Source organism: Hyla sarda, chromosome 8 (genome assembly GCF_029499605.1).
Source record: "Hyla sarda isolate aHylSar1 chromosome 8, aHylSar1.hap1, whole genome shotgun sequence".
Taxonomy (NCBI): domain Eukaryota; kingdom Metazoa; phylum Chordata; class Amphibia; order Anura; family Hylidae; genus Hyla; species Hyla sarda.
The window spans coordinates 90,593,820-90,610,562 of record NC_079196.1 but is presented as its reverse complement, the minus strand read 5'-3'; the positions used below and the strand labels follow the sequence as shown (position 1 = coordinate 90,610,562).

Here is a 16,743-nt window from a genome sequence, read left to right as displayed (position 1 = left end):
TCTCCAAAGCCCTATCATGTTGCTCCTTAACCAATTGTTTGGGATACCCCCTCGAGATGAATTTATTGCTCATCTCCAAGAGTCTCCTCTCTACCTGTATCGGGTCATCAACAATTCTCCTAACCCGCAGGAACTGACTGTAGGGTAAGGATCGTACCATCCTTTTATGGTGAAGACTATCAAAATGTAACAAACTATTCCTATCGGTATCCTTAACATACAAATCGGTTTTTAATTGATGGTCCACAACATAAACCCAGGTGTCCAAAAATTGGACCCCAGTTCTGGAGTGGACCATAGTAAATTTAATATCCTGATCAATCTCATTGAGAAAGTTCAAGAATTCAAATAGTTGTTCCTCATCTCCACACCAGATGGCGAAGATGTCATCTATATATCTCCACCACTTCAGCACAAGGCCGAAGTGGTGGGACATATAGACCGACATCTCCTCCAGCTCGGCCATTACCATATTGGCGTATGTCGGGGCCATATTAGACCCCATGGCTGTACCTTTTAATTGGACATAGTACTGATTGTCACACAGAAAATAATTACAAGTGAGTATAATTTCCACTAGACCAATTAGAAACTCTTTACACTCATTAGAGTAGGTAGAGTCTTCCAGAGCTCTACTGACACATGCCAATCCTCTTTCATGATTGATACTCGTGTATAAACTAGTTACATCAAATGAAACTAGAAAAGCATTTTCAGGTATATTTAACTCTGCAATCTTGTTTAAGAAATCAGACGTATCCTGCAAATACGATCTAGCCCTAATGGCATAGGGTCTTAATACCTTATCAATAAAGATTGCTGCCGGGCTGAGAATGAAATTTCTATCACTTTCAGATCGTTATTATTCTGTCCGGACACAAGAAGGCGACTCACCGTTGACACAATGAACACATATCAAGCCATGGATACATTTGAGGATACTCATTCAAAGGTCTCTTTTTTATTTCTCCGCTGACCCCGTGTCCCCATCTTTTGTTTCCAGGTGTTATATGTTGCACTGGAAGACCTAGATTAGGATATGACTTTGACAGGCAGTATCCATTATTTAAAGATTGATTGTGTGTGGGAATAAGTTTTCTGTCCCTAGGGGGTGATATACTGTCCTGGCTTGTTAGTGCAAACTGATATTATTGGGAAACACCACAAGAGGCCCAAGAGTGTCACATAACCCCTGGATAGGGATGTTGACAATAGGGCGTAGGTGATCCCCTTAAGCTTGCAAGGCGCTTGCCATAACAGATTCATGCCACAGCACCAAAACTGTCAGGATAATACAATGATCAGAGCCCCATAGATAAGGGACCTGCCGATGAACATACCATACACAATCTCTAGTAAAATGAACAATACTGTATTCTTATAATGTATTCTTATTAAGTATAATGATTATGATCTGCCTTGGGCTTTTGATTAATTAGGATGGTCATCCAGTGTAACATATTTACCTTATTTACACATTTTGCCATAAGAGATGTTGGTGATTACTGGTACCAGTGTTAAAGATGGCGAAAATCTAGTCAAGTCGGAGCTATACGCATGCGCTGGGGGCATTCCTCATTACGTCTCTAAGCGAACATATGATCGCCTACAACTTCCGGTTGCAAGCGGATGTGACGTTCCGATACATGCGCACAAGCTTTGTTTACAAGCGAGACCTACGAGAAGCACTGCGGAGCTTCCATTGGCTGAGGAGGTTCATGTCAACAGGTGAGCGCCGCCCTTGATGCCGGACCAAGACATCAATTATAAGATATTATGTACACTACTTGATTGTACCACACATGATCGCACGTTTGTGGACTTAATATTGTATATGGGTTCACCACCCTTCACTGTTTATATTGTTATACATGACCGATTGTGGTCTCTGATCTGTTTTATTACTATTGTTATTGTATTTTGAGCACACGCCCCCTCCTTGTTGCATGTGCAATCGGGGGGTGGGTATATATACACCATTTTTGCACTGTTGTTTCATGCTTGAGAAAGGCTTCATTGATAAGCCGAAACGTCGCTTACACAGATGAGTGAATAAACCACTACTTTGATGTGATCTTGGAGTGCCGCTTCCACTTCTTTGAGGATATTACGTTGGGGGTCGGTCTGCCCCTGAAGCTGAGCACCCAGACGGATCTAGAATCCTGTATCACGGTGCTTCTTCTTTGTTTTTCCTTTATATATATATATATATATATATATATATATATATATATATATATAGGCATGAAGCAAAGCAGTCAAAATATATCTATGAAAAGCCTTACCTAAGCTGCATTTGGAACATTCATCAGGTTTTATCATATTTAACAGGGAGAATAGGGAAGCATGAAATGCTTTTTTTCTGGTAAAATGATAAACACCACAATGGAACCCAATGGGCCCCATTGGTCATCGCTGTTCTTCATTGTGTGACTGATCTGACACTCTGTCTTTTTAGTTTTTCTGCTCCTATAATGGAACAGAAAAAGGGAATTGACGATGAAGATATGAACTCAGCATAATGTACAGCTGGGTTAAGTATACAGTTCTGATGTGTCCAGTAAATAATAGTAAATTCTGTATCTAAACTTTCTGTAGCTTAGAATAAACTAAACATGTATAGTGGAGGGTTCCTTCTGTAGCACATAACTGCTTGTGTTCTTGCTAGTGATGGATAGTGGACAGATGTGATGCTGTGAGCAATGAGGATTAAATTCTGCAGTGACGTGTAAAGGATCTTGTTTAGAGCTTTTTGTTTTTTCAACCCACATCAGGCATTCTATGGTATTAGGAGATTTCTGGATCATTATTGTTTTGTTAATCCACTGGTTTAGGTTTTATATTTACTTGTGGCACAGTGTAGTAAAACGCCTTCTGCTGCAAGATAACATTACAAACATTCTTTACTATTGCATTTCAGTGCTGAGTGGTTTAAGATGATTGGAGTGCTATTTACATTAATTTATGTGTGTTAAATGGAGCAGAACATTTCTAAAATATATGGTTTCCTTTTTCCTTTTATGCCATCTCTTCCACATAACATTTTTACTAACTGTAAAGATACTAGTTTGGGGAGTTCCAGGCCACTCAAGTTCCTACCACCAAATTCATCACTTCATGTCTTTTTAAAATGCATATTGTGCACTGGGGGAGAGAGAGTAAAGTCTCTGCAGCGGATGACAAAGTTCATTTGATGATGCACATTAGGAAGAGATGGTGAGGTGGCATCTCAGGGTTGTTCTTACTAGGAACAGACAATGTGGTAATACAATAACATAAGGAAAGTAAAGTGAAGCACTTACCCTTAGTACTTAGTACTGGTGCAATAAAGGACACATTTTTTCATAATCCAACCGTGATGCACATGGCAGGGAAGGGAAGAATGGAACAGGAGCTCCGCTGAGTTTCTGTTCTTTTCTTCCCTTTCCCTCCATGTGCATCACTGTTGGATTATGAAAAAATGTGTCCTTTATTGCACCAGTACTAGGGTTCAATTTCCCAATGTTATTTATTATATTGTGCACGGTCAAGTTGAACCAAATAGTGTCTACAAAGTTGACAACAGCTGCCACACTGACTCTCCAAGTCCCCCCCCCCCCCCCCCCCCCCCCAGTTTCTTCTGGGTTCTCCCAGTTTCTTCTGGGTTCTGTGTTGTCCTGACCCCATAGTACTTGCCTGCTCATTTAATCATTGAATGAGGCAGGGAAATACAGCAGCTACTAAGCAGGCAGGTCCCATGGATCAAGACATACAGGAACCTGGAAGAAGTGGAGACCACCGGAGGCCCAGTAACATCAGAGTAGGAACTTTGGTACACTGGTGAAGGTGAGCATAGCGTTCCTTTTTTTTTTTTTTTTTTTTTTTTTTAAATACCAACCTTAGTGGTTGCCCCCAGGCAACCTGTTTTAACGGTGTGACTGAGTACATAGACACCATCCCCAAACACTTATAATGTCAAGATGATTTCATTTCTTACTAATAGCAAGTCACAAAACACTAGCAGTTCACAATAGCTTGACATACATCAATAACTTCTTAAAACAGAAGGTATTCACATCCTCACTTTTATCAGAAATATCAACAAAACATGAAAACGTATTGGGATTCTAGTAGATGAAGACACGTAAATGTTCCTTTCTGCCCCTTATGGCCAATTATGCTTCTAGATCTCCTACCATATAACACTCGCCCAAGCTAAATCTGGTTGATGCAGGCCTTGTGCAGCACAGATATGGCAGTGGGCAGTTTTGACATTTCCTTGCTGGATCCGGTGACCATATTAGCTAAACATGGTGTGAATGCACCCTAACGCTGTTTTGGATATCTTAGTTTTTTTTCCTTGTAAGGTATAAAAACCATGATCCAAATTTGTCAATCTGTCAGACAAAAACTATATAAATTTAGGGAATATTTAAAATGGTTATCCATTTTAGCAGAGCTTTTGTCTTCCAAAAAGAGCCACACACGCACATTTGGTAGAGCCTCACACTGGGGGTAAAAGTCATACTACAACAAAAGGGGCATTTACTAATCTTTTACTATGTAGTCTGTTTTTTACCCTGTTTTTTCTACTTCATCTTTGACTATGTGCGACAAATTTACTAAATTGTTGCACGGTGTTAATAAATTTGGCACACATAGGCAAAAGTGGGAAATTTACTTAATGTAGTAGAAAAAATAGTCTGTTCCTTTTTCCTGCGGTCTGAATAGGTTTGGCTGCTAGATTTCCTTCTGGATCTTTTGTTTTTGTTTTGTTTTTTTAGCTTTTTCACCACATCTAAATAATTCAATAACTAAATTGTAGTCATGGCTCAGAATAGTGGTAAACGGCGTTTAGTGTGTGTGTGTGTGTGTGTGTGTGTGTGTGTGTTTATTACATTTTTTTAACACTGTTTTTTCTCCCTAAATGTACTTTTTTTTTTTTTTTTTTGTTACTACTTCTACAGATCCGTGTATCCTGTGGACTCCTTCGGATTCAGTGGACTACTTCGACGACCAGCGTTTTTCTTTGCTTGATGTTAATAAAATGGTTGAGGGAGTGTTTTTTTGTAATAAATTTTTTTTAAACCTGTTGTGTTTGTTTTTTTTTACTTTACTAGACAGGCTTAGTAGTGGAAGCTGTCTTACAGACGGAGTCCATTACTAAGCCGGGCTTAGCGTTAGCCACAAAAACAGCTAGCGCTAACCCCCAATTATTACCCCGGTACCCAACGCCACAGGGGTGCCGGGAAGAGCCGGTACCAACAGGTCCGGAGCGTCAAAAATTGCGCTCCTGGGCCTAGGCGATAACAGGCTGGCGTTATTTAGGCTGGGGAGGGCCAGTAACAATGGTCCTCGCCCACCCTGGTAACGTCAGGCTGTTACTGTTTGGTTGGTATTTGGCTGAGAATAAAAATAGGGGGGACCCTATGTGTTTTTTTTTTTAAATATTTAAATATTTATTTAAAAAAAAAAACGCATAGGGTGCCCCCTATTTTCATTCTCAGCCAAATACCAACCAAACAGTAACAGCCTGACGTTACCAGGGTGGGCGAGGACCATTGTTACTGGCCCTCCCCAGCCTAAATAACGCCAGCCTGTTACCGCCTAGGCCCAGGAGTGCCATTTTTGATGCTCCAGGCCTGTTGGTACTGGCTCTTCCCGGCACCCCTGTGGCGGTGGGTACCGGGGTAATAATTGGGGTTTAGCGCTAGCTGTTTTTGTGGCTAACGCTAAGCCCATCTTAGTAATGGACTCCGTCTATAAGACAGCTTCCACTACTAAGCCTGTCTAGTAAAGTAAGGAAAAAACACAACAGGTTTAAAAAAAATTTTATTACAAAAACACTCCCCCACAAGCCCTCGCTAACCATTTTATTAAAATCAAACAAAGAAAAACGCTGGTCATCGAAGTAGTCCACCGAATCCGAAGAAGTCCACAGGATACACTGATCTGAAATGAGAAGAAAAAAGAAAAAAAAAAGGGTTAGTACATTTATTATCACCTGCTCACACATCTCCCTCCCCGCACGACTACAACTGCCAGCATGCCCTTACAGTAAGGACATGCTGGGAGTTGTAGTTGTGTGGTGCAGGAGATGTGTGGGTAAGTGACAAGCTTGTCCCCTGCCCCCAGCTGCAGGACTACAACTCCCAGCATGCCCTTACAGTAAGGTGGGGCGGAGGCCTGGCACAGTGTTTCCCAACCTGGGAGTTGTAGTTTTGCAACATTTGGAGGCACCCTGGTTGGGAAACACTGTTTTAGGCCAGTGTTTCCCAACCAGGGTGCCTCCAGTTGTTGCAAAACTACAACTCCCAGCATGCCTGGACAGCCTCAGGCTGTACAGGCATGCTGGGAGTTGTAGTCTTGCAACATCTGGAGGCACCCTGGTTGGGAAACACTGTTTCAGGGCTTGGGCAACTTACCGGCTTCCGTAGGATCCAGCACCGCCCGACGATCTCCGTCACCGATCGTCGCTGGAGCCTCGGAAGGGTAAGTGAACATCTTCGCCGGTCCCCTTCAGCTGTTTAGTTTTGCAACAGCTGGAGGACTACAGTTTACAGACCACAAACCAGTGGTCTGCAAACCGTGGCCCTCCAGCTGTTGCAAAACTACAACTCCCAGCATGCCTGGACAGCCAAAGGCTGTCCAGGCATGCTGGGAGTTGTAGTCTTGCAACATCTGGAGGCACCCTGGTTGGGAAACACTGTCTTAGGGCTTGGGCAACTTACCGGCTTCTGTAGGATCCAGCGCCGCACGACATTGCTGCCCGACGATCTCCGTCACCGATCGTCGCTAGAGCCTCGGAAGGGTAAGTGAACATCTTCGCCGGTCCCCTTCAGCTGTTTAGTTTTGAAACAGCTGGAGGACTACAGTTTACAGACCACAAACCAGTGGTCTGCAAACTGTGGCCCTCCAGCTGTTGCAAAACTACAACACCCAGCATGCCCTGACAGCCAAAGCCTTTGGCTCTCAGGGCAGGAGCCCGGGCTGACATTACAGTGCAGCCGCCCGGGCTCCTCATACTGCCTCCCCGCTACCCTCACTTATGGGGACACTGATATCCTCCCCCTTGTCTCCTGCCACTCAGCTCCCGCTGCTACAAGACTACAACTCCCAGCGTGTCCTCACCGTAAGGGCATGCTGGGACTTGTAGTCTTGCAACAGCAGACAGATGGAAGTTGTGTGGCGCTGGCAGGTGAGAGGGGGGGATGTAAATCACTGCAGTGTCCCAGTAGGGCAGTGAGGGTAGCGGGGAGAAAGTATGTCAGAGCCCGGGCGGCAGTAGCTTTCCCTGCTCCATGTTGGAGCTGGAGTAAATTTAGTCAATTTTTACGGCCGTTGCGACATTTTTTTGCGCAACTGCGACTGTCTCTGTTAATAAATTCCTGACCACTGCAAGTCAAAAATGCAAACTAGCGTAAATCAAGTGGGGGAAAAAAAATGTGACTTTCTAGCTCTTGCTACAGAAAGTCGCACGAAAAATAGGGTAGGCGCAATTGCGACTAAACCCCTTAGTAAATGCCCCTCTATGTGCACCGCTAAGGCTGCATTGACACCATGTTTTTGCAATACAATTCCCGTATCAGGTTTTTGATGAATAATGGATTCCTCAAAACCTGACTAAACTGTATAAAAATGTGTGTACAAATTTTAACCCCTATACGGTTTGAAAAATGATGTCCGGTTGCATATGTTTAAGAAGAAAACATATGTTTTTAACTTTTCACTCCGTTATGAATAAAGTTTCACTTGTTTGATTGCACAGTTTTTTTTCTTGGAATTTCAAAGTCAAAAACCGTATGGTGCAAACTGGATGAAACTGTAAGAACATATGGTTCTGTACGGTTCCCATTGACTCCCATGTAAAAAAAAATAATAATAATTAAATATACGGTTTAATAGTTTTTCACCCGGACCAAAAACCGTGGTAGGCTACGATTTTGGGTACGGGAAAAAAAAAATGGACAAATCCATACAAGACGCAAAATGGATGCAACCAGATGGCATACGGTTTTCAATGGAGAGTCAATGCATATGGTTTTCAATACAGTTCCATACAGTTTTCACATAAAAAATGTATACGGGGACTGTATTGCAAAAATGTGGTGTGAATGCACCCTAAAGTAGGTAGGGAATTGGGAAGGGATCAGTGCTTACTATTCTCCCTCCCATCTTCTCTCCCTGCCTTTTGGAGTAACCTTCCTCCTTACCCAGGTGGGATGGGTGTAATAAAACAATATGTCAATCACTGGCCGAGATTAGGACTGGGCAGTGCTTGGCTGAGCAGGCAGGTCCTACTACGAGCTTTTGTCTTGGAAGCAGGAAGAAGAGTCAAAGTTGTATTATTGTTTGCTTCATCTTTAGGGCTATATAGTATTGTAAAGAAATATTTTCTGTTAAATGTTTCCGTAGCTACTTGATTTTTGTGAGATTTTTGCACACTTTGTCAATGTAAAATTCATTCCCTGTTTTGCTTCACTTGTCTCCAGAGGTTTGTGCTCCTGGGGCAGAATTAACTCTCTGTTATAGAACCACTGTGTGCTGTATGTACTTTTGTTGCAAATTTGCATCAGAATCTGCAGAATCGGTAAGAAGAGATTTTCTTTATTTATAACCACCCACACTGTGCTTATTGTCAGCAGAGCCATTTTATTATGCGCTGGAGGAGTATTGGACATGTGTTCATGCTGTCAACTACAAGTATTAGTCACTGTAAGAAAAAACAAATAAGTTTAAAGTGCTTGCTATTATGGCTGGGCGGTATGGCCAAATATGTGTAGCGCGGTATTTTTGTAACTTATGGCGGTTCCACGGTATATAACTGTATTACCCCCCCTCCCCCCCCCCAAAAAAATAAATTATCAGCCCAGCTCTGCGCTGTCCCCATCGGGGTAAATACTCACGTCACCCGCTAGCGCTGCTCTCCTCGTCCTCCTGTTTGTTGCGGCTGCCGGCGCTGACACTCTACACTATATCCCTATGCCCGGGCTGCAAAAGGTAAACAAAAATAAACTTTAACCCATGTTCCTACGTCAGCCTTACGCTCTTCCTGGGGACGGGAACGACGGAGTGCCGCCAGCCTATCACCATCCGCAGCGATGTTCCGCCTCGGCCGGTGATAGGCTGAGCCCACTGTCATGTAAGAAGCCAGCTTCTTACATGACAATGCGCTCAACCTATCACCAGCCGAGGCAGAACATCGCTGCAGCCGGTGATAGGCTGGCGGCACTCCGACATTCCATTCCCAAGGAAGCTGGTCCGGACTGACGAGGAAGGTGAGTTAAAGTTTATTTTGTTTACCTTTTGCAGCCCGGGCATAGGGATATAGTATAGAGCAGTGGTCTTCAACCTGCGGACCTCCAGATGTTGCAAGCCGTTGGCTGTCCGGGCATGCTGGGAGTTGTAGTTTTGCGACATCTGGAGGTTGAAGACCACTGGTATAGAGTGTCAGCGCCAGCGGCCGCAACAAACAGGAGGACGAGGAGGGCAGCGCTTGTGGGTTACATATGTGAGTGGTACCCCAATGGGGACAGTGCAGCGCTGGGCTAATAATTAATTGGGGGGGCAGAACATCGCTCGCGGGTCACATATGATTTGTTCCCCGATGTGGGGACAGCACAGCGCTGGGCTTATAATTCATTCCCGAGGAGGAGGGGCCAAACCGGTATTGCGGTATGGGTTAAAATTCATATCGTGCAGCACAAAAATGTCAGTATTCGGTATGAACCGGTATACCGCCCAACCCTACTTGCTATGTCCACAGCTGGGAATATGGACTCAAAGGGTTGGGCTCAGAAACCTGTGTGGATTCACATTGCACGCACAAGAAGCCTTTTTTACGGCATCATATTAAAGGGGTACTCCGGTACCACAGTTTTATGGTTATTTAGCGTGTTTGTAGTGAGTTTAGCACTTTTGTAATTCACATGTTAAACATTTGTCTACAGCATATCTGTTTTTTACTGACGTCTATTCTGTGAGGGAAGTTCAGTAGTTTTTCTGGTTGCTTTTGATTGTCGTCCACACCTGCGGCCATGTTTGTTCACTGTTGTGGACAAGACGTCAGTGCTGCAGGCGCTGCTGTTTTTTTTTCTCCTGCAATGGTTTTGCCCCTTTTTCACACCCCTGTAATGAATATTCATTGAATTGTTGCGGGAGGAAGGATGTCTCCTCCCGCTGTCAGCCTGCCCTGTGCCCGGCTCACAATGTACTGAATACCCGGTATCAGCGCTGTGGCTGACATATAACCCCTTCCCCGCTATGGGGATTCTCACCCCGCAGTCCCCACATCGGGGAATGAATGAATTGTCATCCGCAGCGCGCTGTCCCCACGTTAGGGAACTAATCATATGTGACCCGCGGGTGCTGCTCTGCTTCCTTGAGCCCCCCCCCCAAAGCGATGTCCCTGCAAGGGGTAACTGTGAGCCGCAGCAGCACTGTACATTCTCCCCACGTCGGGGAATGAATGATTTGTGATCAGAAGCCCGCGCTCACAAATCATTCATTCTCCGACGTGGGGAAAATGTACAGTGCTGCTGAGGCTCACAGTTAAAGGACATCTGTACTGATGAATTTTACATATTCCTGTGCCCGGGCTACAAAAAAAAACTTTGACTCACCTTCCTACGTTCCCCCGTTGCTACGGTAACGGCTTCACAGTCGTCCGCTGCGATCCTCTTAATGCTTCCTGGGGACGGGAACGTCACAGAGCTGTCAGCAAAGTCCCGCCTCGGCTGGTGATAGGCTGAGTGCACTGTAAGGAGCCGGCCCGGGAGGGGGGGGGATGGGCAGGAAGCAGACCAGCGCCCGCCCGCGGGTCGCAAATGATTAGTTCCCCGATGTGGGGACAGCGTGCTGCGGATGACGATTCATTCATTCCCTGACATGGGAAGAATGCGCAGCGCTGCGGCTCACAGTTAGCTCTTTCCCCGATGCGGGGACATTGCTTTTGGGCAGAGGGGGGGGGGTAGAGGTTAGAAGCAGAGGAGCGCCCACAGGTCACATATGATCACTCCCGCCCCCCCCCCCCCCCCCCCCCCTGCTTACAATTCATTCATTCCTTGATGTGGGGACTATGGGGTGAGAAGCTGACAGTGAGGGTGGGATGAGTATACTAATGAGCAGGGCGGGGAAAGGGAGTGCTAAAGGGGAGGAAAAAAAAATAATAAGCCGGCCACAAACAGGGCTGAGCGGCAACGCAAAATAAGTTGGGCAGGGCACTGAAAGGGGAGACAGGCTACAAGGCATCAAAAGGTTTCAAAAACAAAGGCAAAACGGTAATAGATGCAACACTACATGGACACACTTGTGCAAAGAAAGAAAAGAAAGACTAACAAAAAGCAAGCACGAGACGAGAGATAACAAGAAAACTCACCTGCAAGGGTATGTAAAAACTGAAAAAACACATTGGCCACCGGAGTACCCCTTTAAGCCACAGCTAAATAAAAAAAAAATCATTTTGTAATTGTCTGAATTTGGTTTTATATTAAATAAACTCAAAAATTTAAATGTATGATCTGTAGTCATAATATCTAAAGTCATTGCTGTATCTTCTGACTCTGCATAGTGCATGTCCACCAGTGGTTTTATCACAAGTCTATGCATGAATGTGGTGACACGGGAAGACCTGCACTTATGGATTCTATTGGCCTCCTTCTTTCCTAGGTAGATGTATGTTCATTATCAAACTATCTCCTGAGATCAAAGGCTATAACCATCGGCTTCTTTTTGCTATGTAAGATTAGGTCAGTTTCTACTTGCAATATGGCAAAATATTCAACAAGTTACATTTTTCTTGTATACAGCAGTAATATGATGGAGGGTTAGGGAGTGTGTCTAAGGTTTATGTACACCAACAGAAGGATGGTAGAAAAGTATGGCATTCTTCCTTTGGAGTTCCATGTTGTATTTTTCATATAAGGTATATTCACATGGCAGAATTTACGCATGCGGAAGTCTGCACGGATTCCACATCAAATTAAAGCCCAATAGACTTCAATGGGATTCCAGTCTCCCATTCACACAAATTTCAGCATACAGAATCCTCATGGATTCCGTGCCAAATCCGCACAAGCCAGAAACCACCCAAATGAATGCGAATGTGGAATTGGTCCAGCTGTGCGGAAATTCTGCGGCGTGAATATACCCTTACACACATTTAATGTGGCAATGATGGGACTTTAAATTGAAAAAATTGAGTTAGTTTTTGCCATAGATCAGTCTCAGCTTTATAGACAATTCTGTATCTCCCCCATTAGGATTAGCATTCGTACATAAGTGAGTGCTATTTTAATTGTACTGTACAGTTCCATAGCAACGTGAAAGGTGTGGTGGGCGTCACAACCTGCTTAATACTGGCATTAATTTACAATAATTAAGTCATCCGCACTTATCTGCCTTAAAGCCCCAGAGAATAGAACTGGTTCAGACTTGTCTGATGTCAAACTCTGTTCCTGTCACTGTTTTTCTGATATCGAATTCCTTCTAGTTTAGTTTTCCATCTCACAAACTACCGGTCCATGAAATTCCTCTCATTGTATGATGAAAAACCAAAGTTTTCTGATTTAAATCAGTTAAGTGATGTTCACCATATGTTTTGCAAGTCCTCTGTTATTCTGTTCTATAATTTTTACAGAAAAACATAAAGGAAACATACTATTAAAGCTTCATTCGACTATGGGACTTTATGTTTCTGTTGCATTATACAAGCAGAAGTTCAGTTCAAAACAGAATAAAAACTTGATGGATCCTTACAAAGTCAATGATAACCATAGAGCTTCTATGTTTAATGCATCATGAGTCATTAATGGACGACTCCGCCCCTAAACATCTTATCCCCTATACAAAGGATAGGGGATAAGATGTCTGATCGCATGGCTCCCGTCGCTGGGGACCCCCGCAATCTACCTGCTGCAGCTGGAATTTAGCATCTGGTGCAGCACCAGAGGCTTGTGACATCAAGGGCACGCCCCCTCAATGCAAGTCTCTGAGAGGGGGCGCAAGTCATCCGGCATGGAGCGAAATTCACTACGTGCCCCGGATGTCTGGAGTGCCGCAGCCAAGATTGCGGGGTCCCCAGCTGTAGGACCCCCACAATCAGACATCTTAGGCTCCTTTCACACTATAAACATTTATCTTTTATTAAATGTCCATTTTCTGTGTAAAAACGGATGTATAATAACGGATGAAATAACGGGTGCTAAAAGCTGAATAAATATGTATGGCCGTTTTAACACACCTGCCTACAGACTCCCACAGCCAGGACTACTACTACTCCCATCATGGAACAGACTTGTTTCCATGATGGGAGTAGTAAATCCCTGGCTGCGGGAGTCTGCAGACAGCTGGGGAGGCTACATTAGTGTTTGTGCTACTACCCCCATGATGGGGTGGTAGTACAGGGGCTGAGGGACTGATCGCACCAGGTCTCACTTCTGAGACCCGATGTGATTAGAAGTTATTAAGCTGGGGATTGGGTGGCATGCTCCAGTCCCCTGTGATGTATGGTGTGTTTTAACTTTCATTTTTAAATCCCCGTGGGGAGCCCTGAATGACCAGTACTGAGGAGCCATTCAGGGCTCTCCGCGGGGTTTTTAAAATGAACATTGTGAGTGACAGCGGGGCCATATGTATATTAAAAGCGCTGTGGGGGGGCAAGATATATAGCGCTGCAGGGGGGGGCAGACATATAGCCTATATATCTAGCCCCCCAGCGCATTGATAATAATCCCCCTGCAGCGCATTAATAAAGATATGACCCCCACCGGCGCATATATATATATATATATATATATATATATATCAAAATGCAGGCAGCACACCACAGCTTGTATCAAAAAGTAAAGTGAGTTTATTCCATGATGTGATAGAGACTACGTTTCTCCAGCCTCACGCTGGCTTTCTCAAGAGCCAGCATGAGGCTGGAGAAACGTAGTCTCTATCACATCATGGAATAAACTCACTTTCCTTATTGATACAAGCTGTGGTGTGCTGCCTGCATTTTTTCTGTGGATTGAAGAACCAGTGGGCCGAGGTTCGGAACATGCGTGCACCCCTTTTCTCTTCTTGCCATATATTTTTGGATGTGCTGTTTCTATTGCAATTATATATATATATATATATATATATATATATATACACATACATACACACCCCCCGCAGCGCATTTCTCATAATAGGCCACCGCAGCCCTCTGAATGAAAGGTATTCCCGATGCTGCTGATGCTACTTTTCATACATAGCGCAGCGCCAGCATATGTATATAGAAGCGCTGTGGGGGGCAGATAACGCTATATGTCTGCGCCCCCCCCCCCCCCCCCAGCGTTTCTATATACATACCCCTGCAGCGCTATGAATGAAAAGTATATTTATTAGCAGCGCATAGTGCCAGCAGCCTCTCCCTGAGGAAAATACTTGACCCCTTAAACTAGTCACAGGTCTCTCATCCTCAGCTAAGCCAGAACACACTGTCCTGTACTGACGAGGGGCAAGCACCCCGAAACAACTGCCTGCAGATGGGTCCTCTTCCCTTCTGGGGAGAATTCTGGCTTGGCATAAATCAGCTTCTAAGACTTTGTAACTGGAGCCAGAGCTGATCTTAGGGCACGCTACCTGAGGAGGTAGTGTGATGAATTACATCGCATACCTCATATATGCGCTGGCGGGGGTCATATCTTTATTAATGCGGGGGGGGGGTTATACATATGTGCTGGGGGGCTAGATATTTTGACTATATGTCTACCCCCCACCCCGCAGCACTATATATCTTGCCCCCCCCCCCCCCACATCGCTTTTAATATACATATGGCCCCTGCTGCCGATCACAATGTTCATTTTAAAAACCCCACAGAGAGCCCTGAATAGCTCCTCAGCTCAGTACTGGACATTCAGGGCTCCCCGCGGGGGATTTCAAAATTTAAAACACGCACAATACATCGCAGGGTTGTGGACCATGCTGCCCGCTCCCCTGCTTAATAACGTCTGATTGCATCGGGTCTCAGGAGTGAAACCTGGTGCGATCAATCCCTCAGCCCCTGTACTACAACCCCCATCATGGAACAGACTCTGTTCCACGATGGGGGTAGTAGTACAAACACTAATGTAGCCTCCCCAGCTGTCTGCAGACTCCCACAGCCAGGGAATTACTACTCCCATCATGTTAACAAGTCTGTTCCATGATGGGAGTAGTAGTAGTCCCTCAGCACTGCAGGAGTCTGCTGATGTCATCTCATGCTCAGAAGTAATAAGAGATATTATAAACCAGGTGCAAACAGATTACATAAAGGCTCATCCGCTTGCCCTAGACTTCAATGTTAAAAATAACGGCCGTTAATTTATCCATTTCTTGTGCATGTTCCGTTAATTCTTCAGTCACAACTAACGTCCGTTATTCATGACAGACTATAACAGGTCATAACGGATAATCAAAAAATCCCATAGACTTTAATGGGATTTTGTAACGGACGTTTAACATCCTTTTTTAAAGCTTTTCTAACGGATGTTTATAATGGATCTTTTAATGGATTAATCTTATAGTGTGACATTTTATCCCCTATCCAAAGGATAGGGGATAAGGCTGCTTTCAAAGGGCAGAGTACACCTTTAAAGAAAGCAGTAGCCTAGGCCAAAAATCTATATTTACCCAAAAAAATATTCTAAAGAAGCCTTTTTGCAACTAACAAAGGTATTGCCGAAACCTACATAAGTATTTGCGTAACTAGCCAAAATGTCGATACACTATACTAAAGACATATGAGAAATGAATCCACTCCTGGGAAATAAAAATTCTATTGATCTGTGCATTTTCACTTTGCTTGGTGTGGTTACACACAAACAAACTGCTTACCCTTCTACGTATCATCTTCCAAGAATATGCTGGCTCGAATGAAGTGGCTGTGGAATCCATAATGCATTTAAGTCACCACTGCTGTGCTGTATGAAATATAAAGACAAAGCTGCAGTCATTATATCATGTATGAGAGTGTACGCGGGGCTCTGTTCCATGTATATGTTTGGATACCTTTAAAAAGATATTCTGTATAGAATTGGGCCACTACTACCAGCTATTTTTGCCCATAAAAGTGGCCACTCATATGTAAATTAGCTGAAAGGTTGATTTTGGCATTGCGGCTGACCTAATGTGTAGTGGGATATCGTAACATTTCTTCAGTGGCACAATAAGGAAAGTAGAATCAGGCATATTAGACTTCATGCAGTAGAAGTATGAGGAACCAGCCATGACCAGAGTACGATGCATAGTGCTTTATTCCATAGATGCTAAAACAATCAGGCAGTCTGAACAGTGACTTCAACATATTTCTGGCATAAACACACCCATTATCGTTATTACGTGCATGTTTACACCACTGTTCTGACTGCCTGATGGTTTTAGCATCTGTAGAATAACGCACCTAGTTCCTCTACTTTGCTGCAAGTAATCCAAGCCTGGACTAGGCTCAATCCGTGTCACACAGAAGGTCAAGGATCCTGGGTAAGCTTGATACACACTGTTTATTTGGATGTTGGACTTCATAATTTCTGATACTTTGTTTCCCTGCCAAATAAGCCTCTGCCAGACTTCTAGAAGCCACATTTTCCCCTTTCCCCATTAAAAGCATGCTTACACTTGACCAGGCTTAAAGGGTTTGCCAAGTGAAAATTATATTATCCTGTAGATAGAGGATAAGTATCTGATTGCAGGTGGGTGAGATTGCTGGGAAGCCTGTGATCTCCAGAACGAGGCCCTGGCTCTCAGGGAAAGAG

General features: G+C 44.1%; 1 protein-coding gene and 1 long non-coding RNA gene across 2 annotated transcripts in view; one reads left to right on the top strand and one right to left on the bottom strand.

Moving 5' to 3' along the window:
- The window catches only part of SLX9 (SLX9 ribosome biogenesis factor), a 145,929-nt gene that overhangs the window by 103,970 nt on the left and 25,216 nt on the right, over window positions 1-16,743 (top strand). The window lies entirely within an intron of this gene.
- LOC130284509 (uncharacterized) lies at window positions 9,670-15,913 on the bottom strand. Its single transcript, XR_008847059.1, has 3 exons — window positions 15,827-15,913; window positions 11,357-11,419; window positions 9,670-10,107 (listed from the first exon to the last, which is right to left on the bottom strand). It is a non-coding gene; the product is annotated as an uncharacterized LOC130284509 (long non-coding RNA).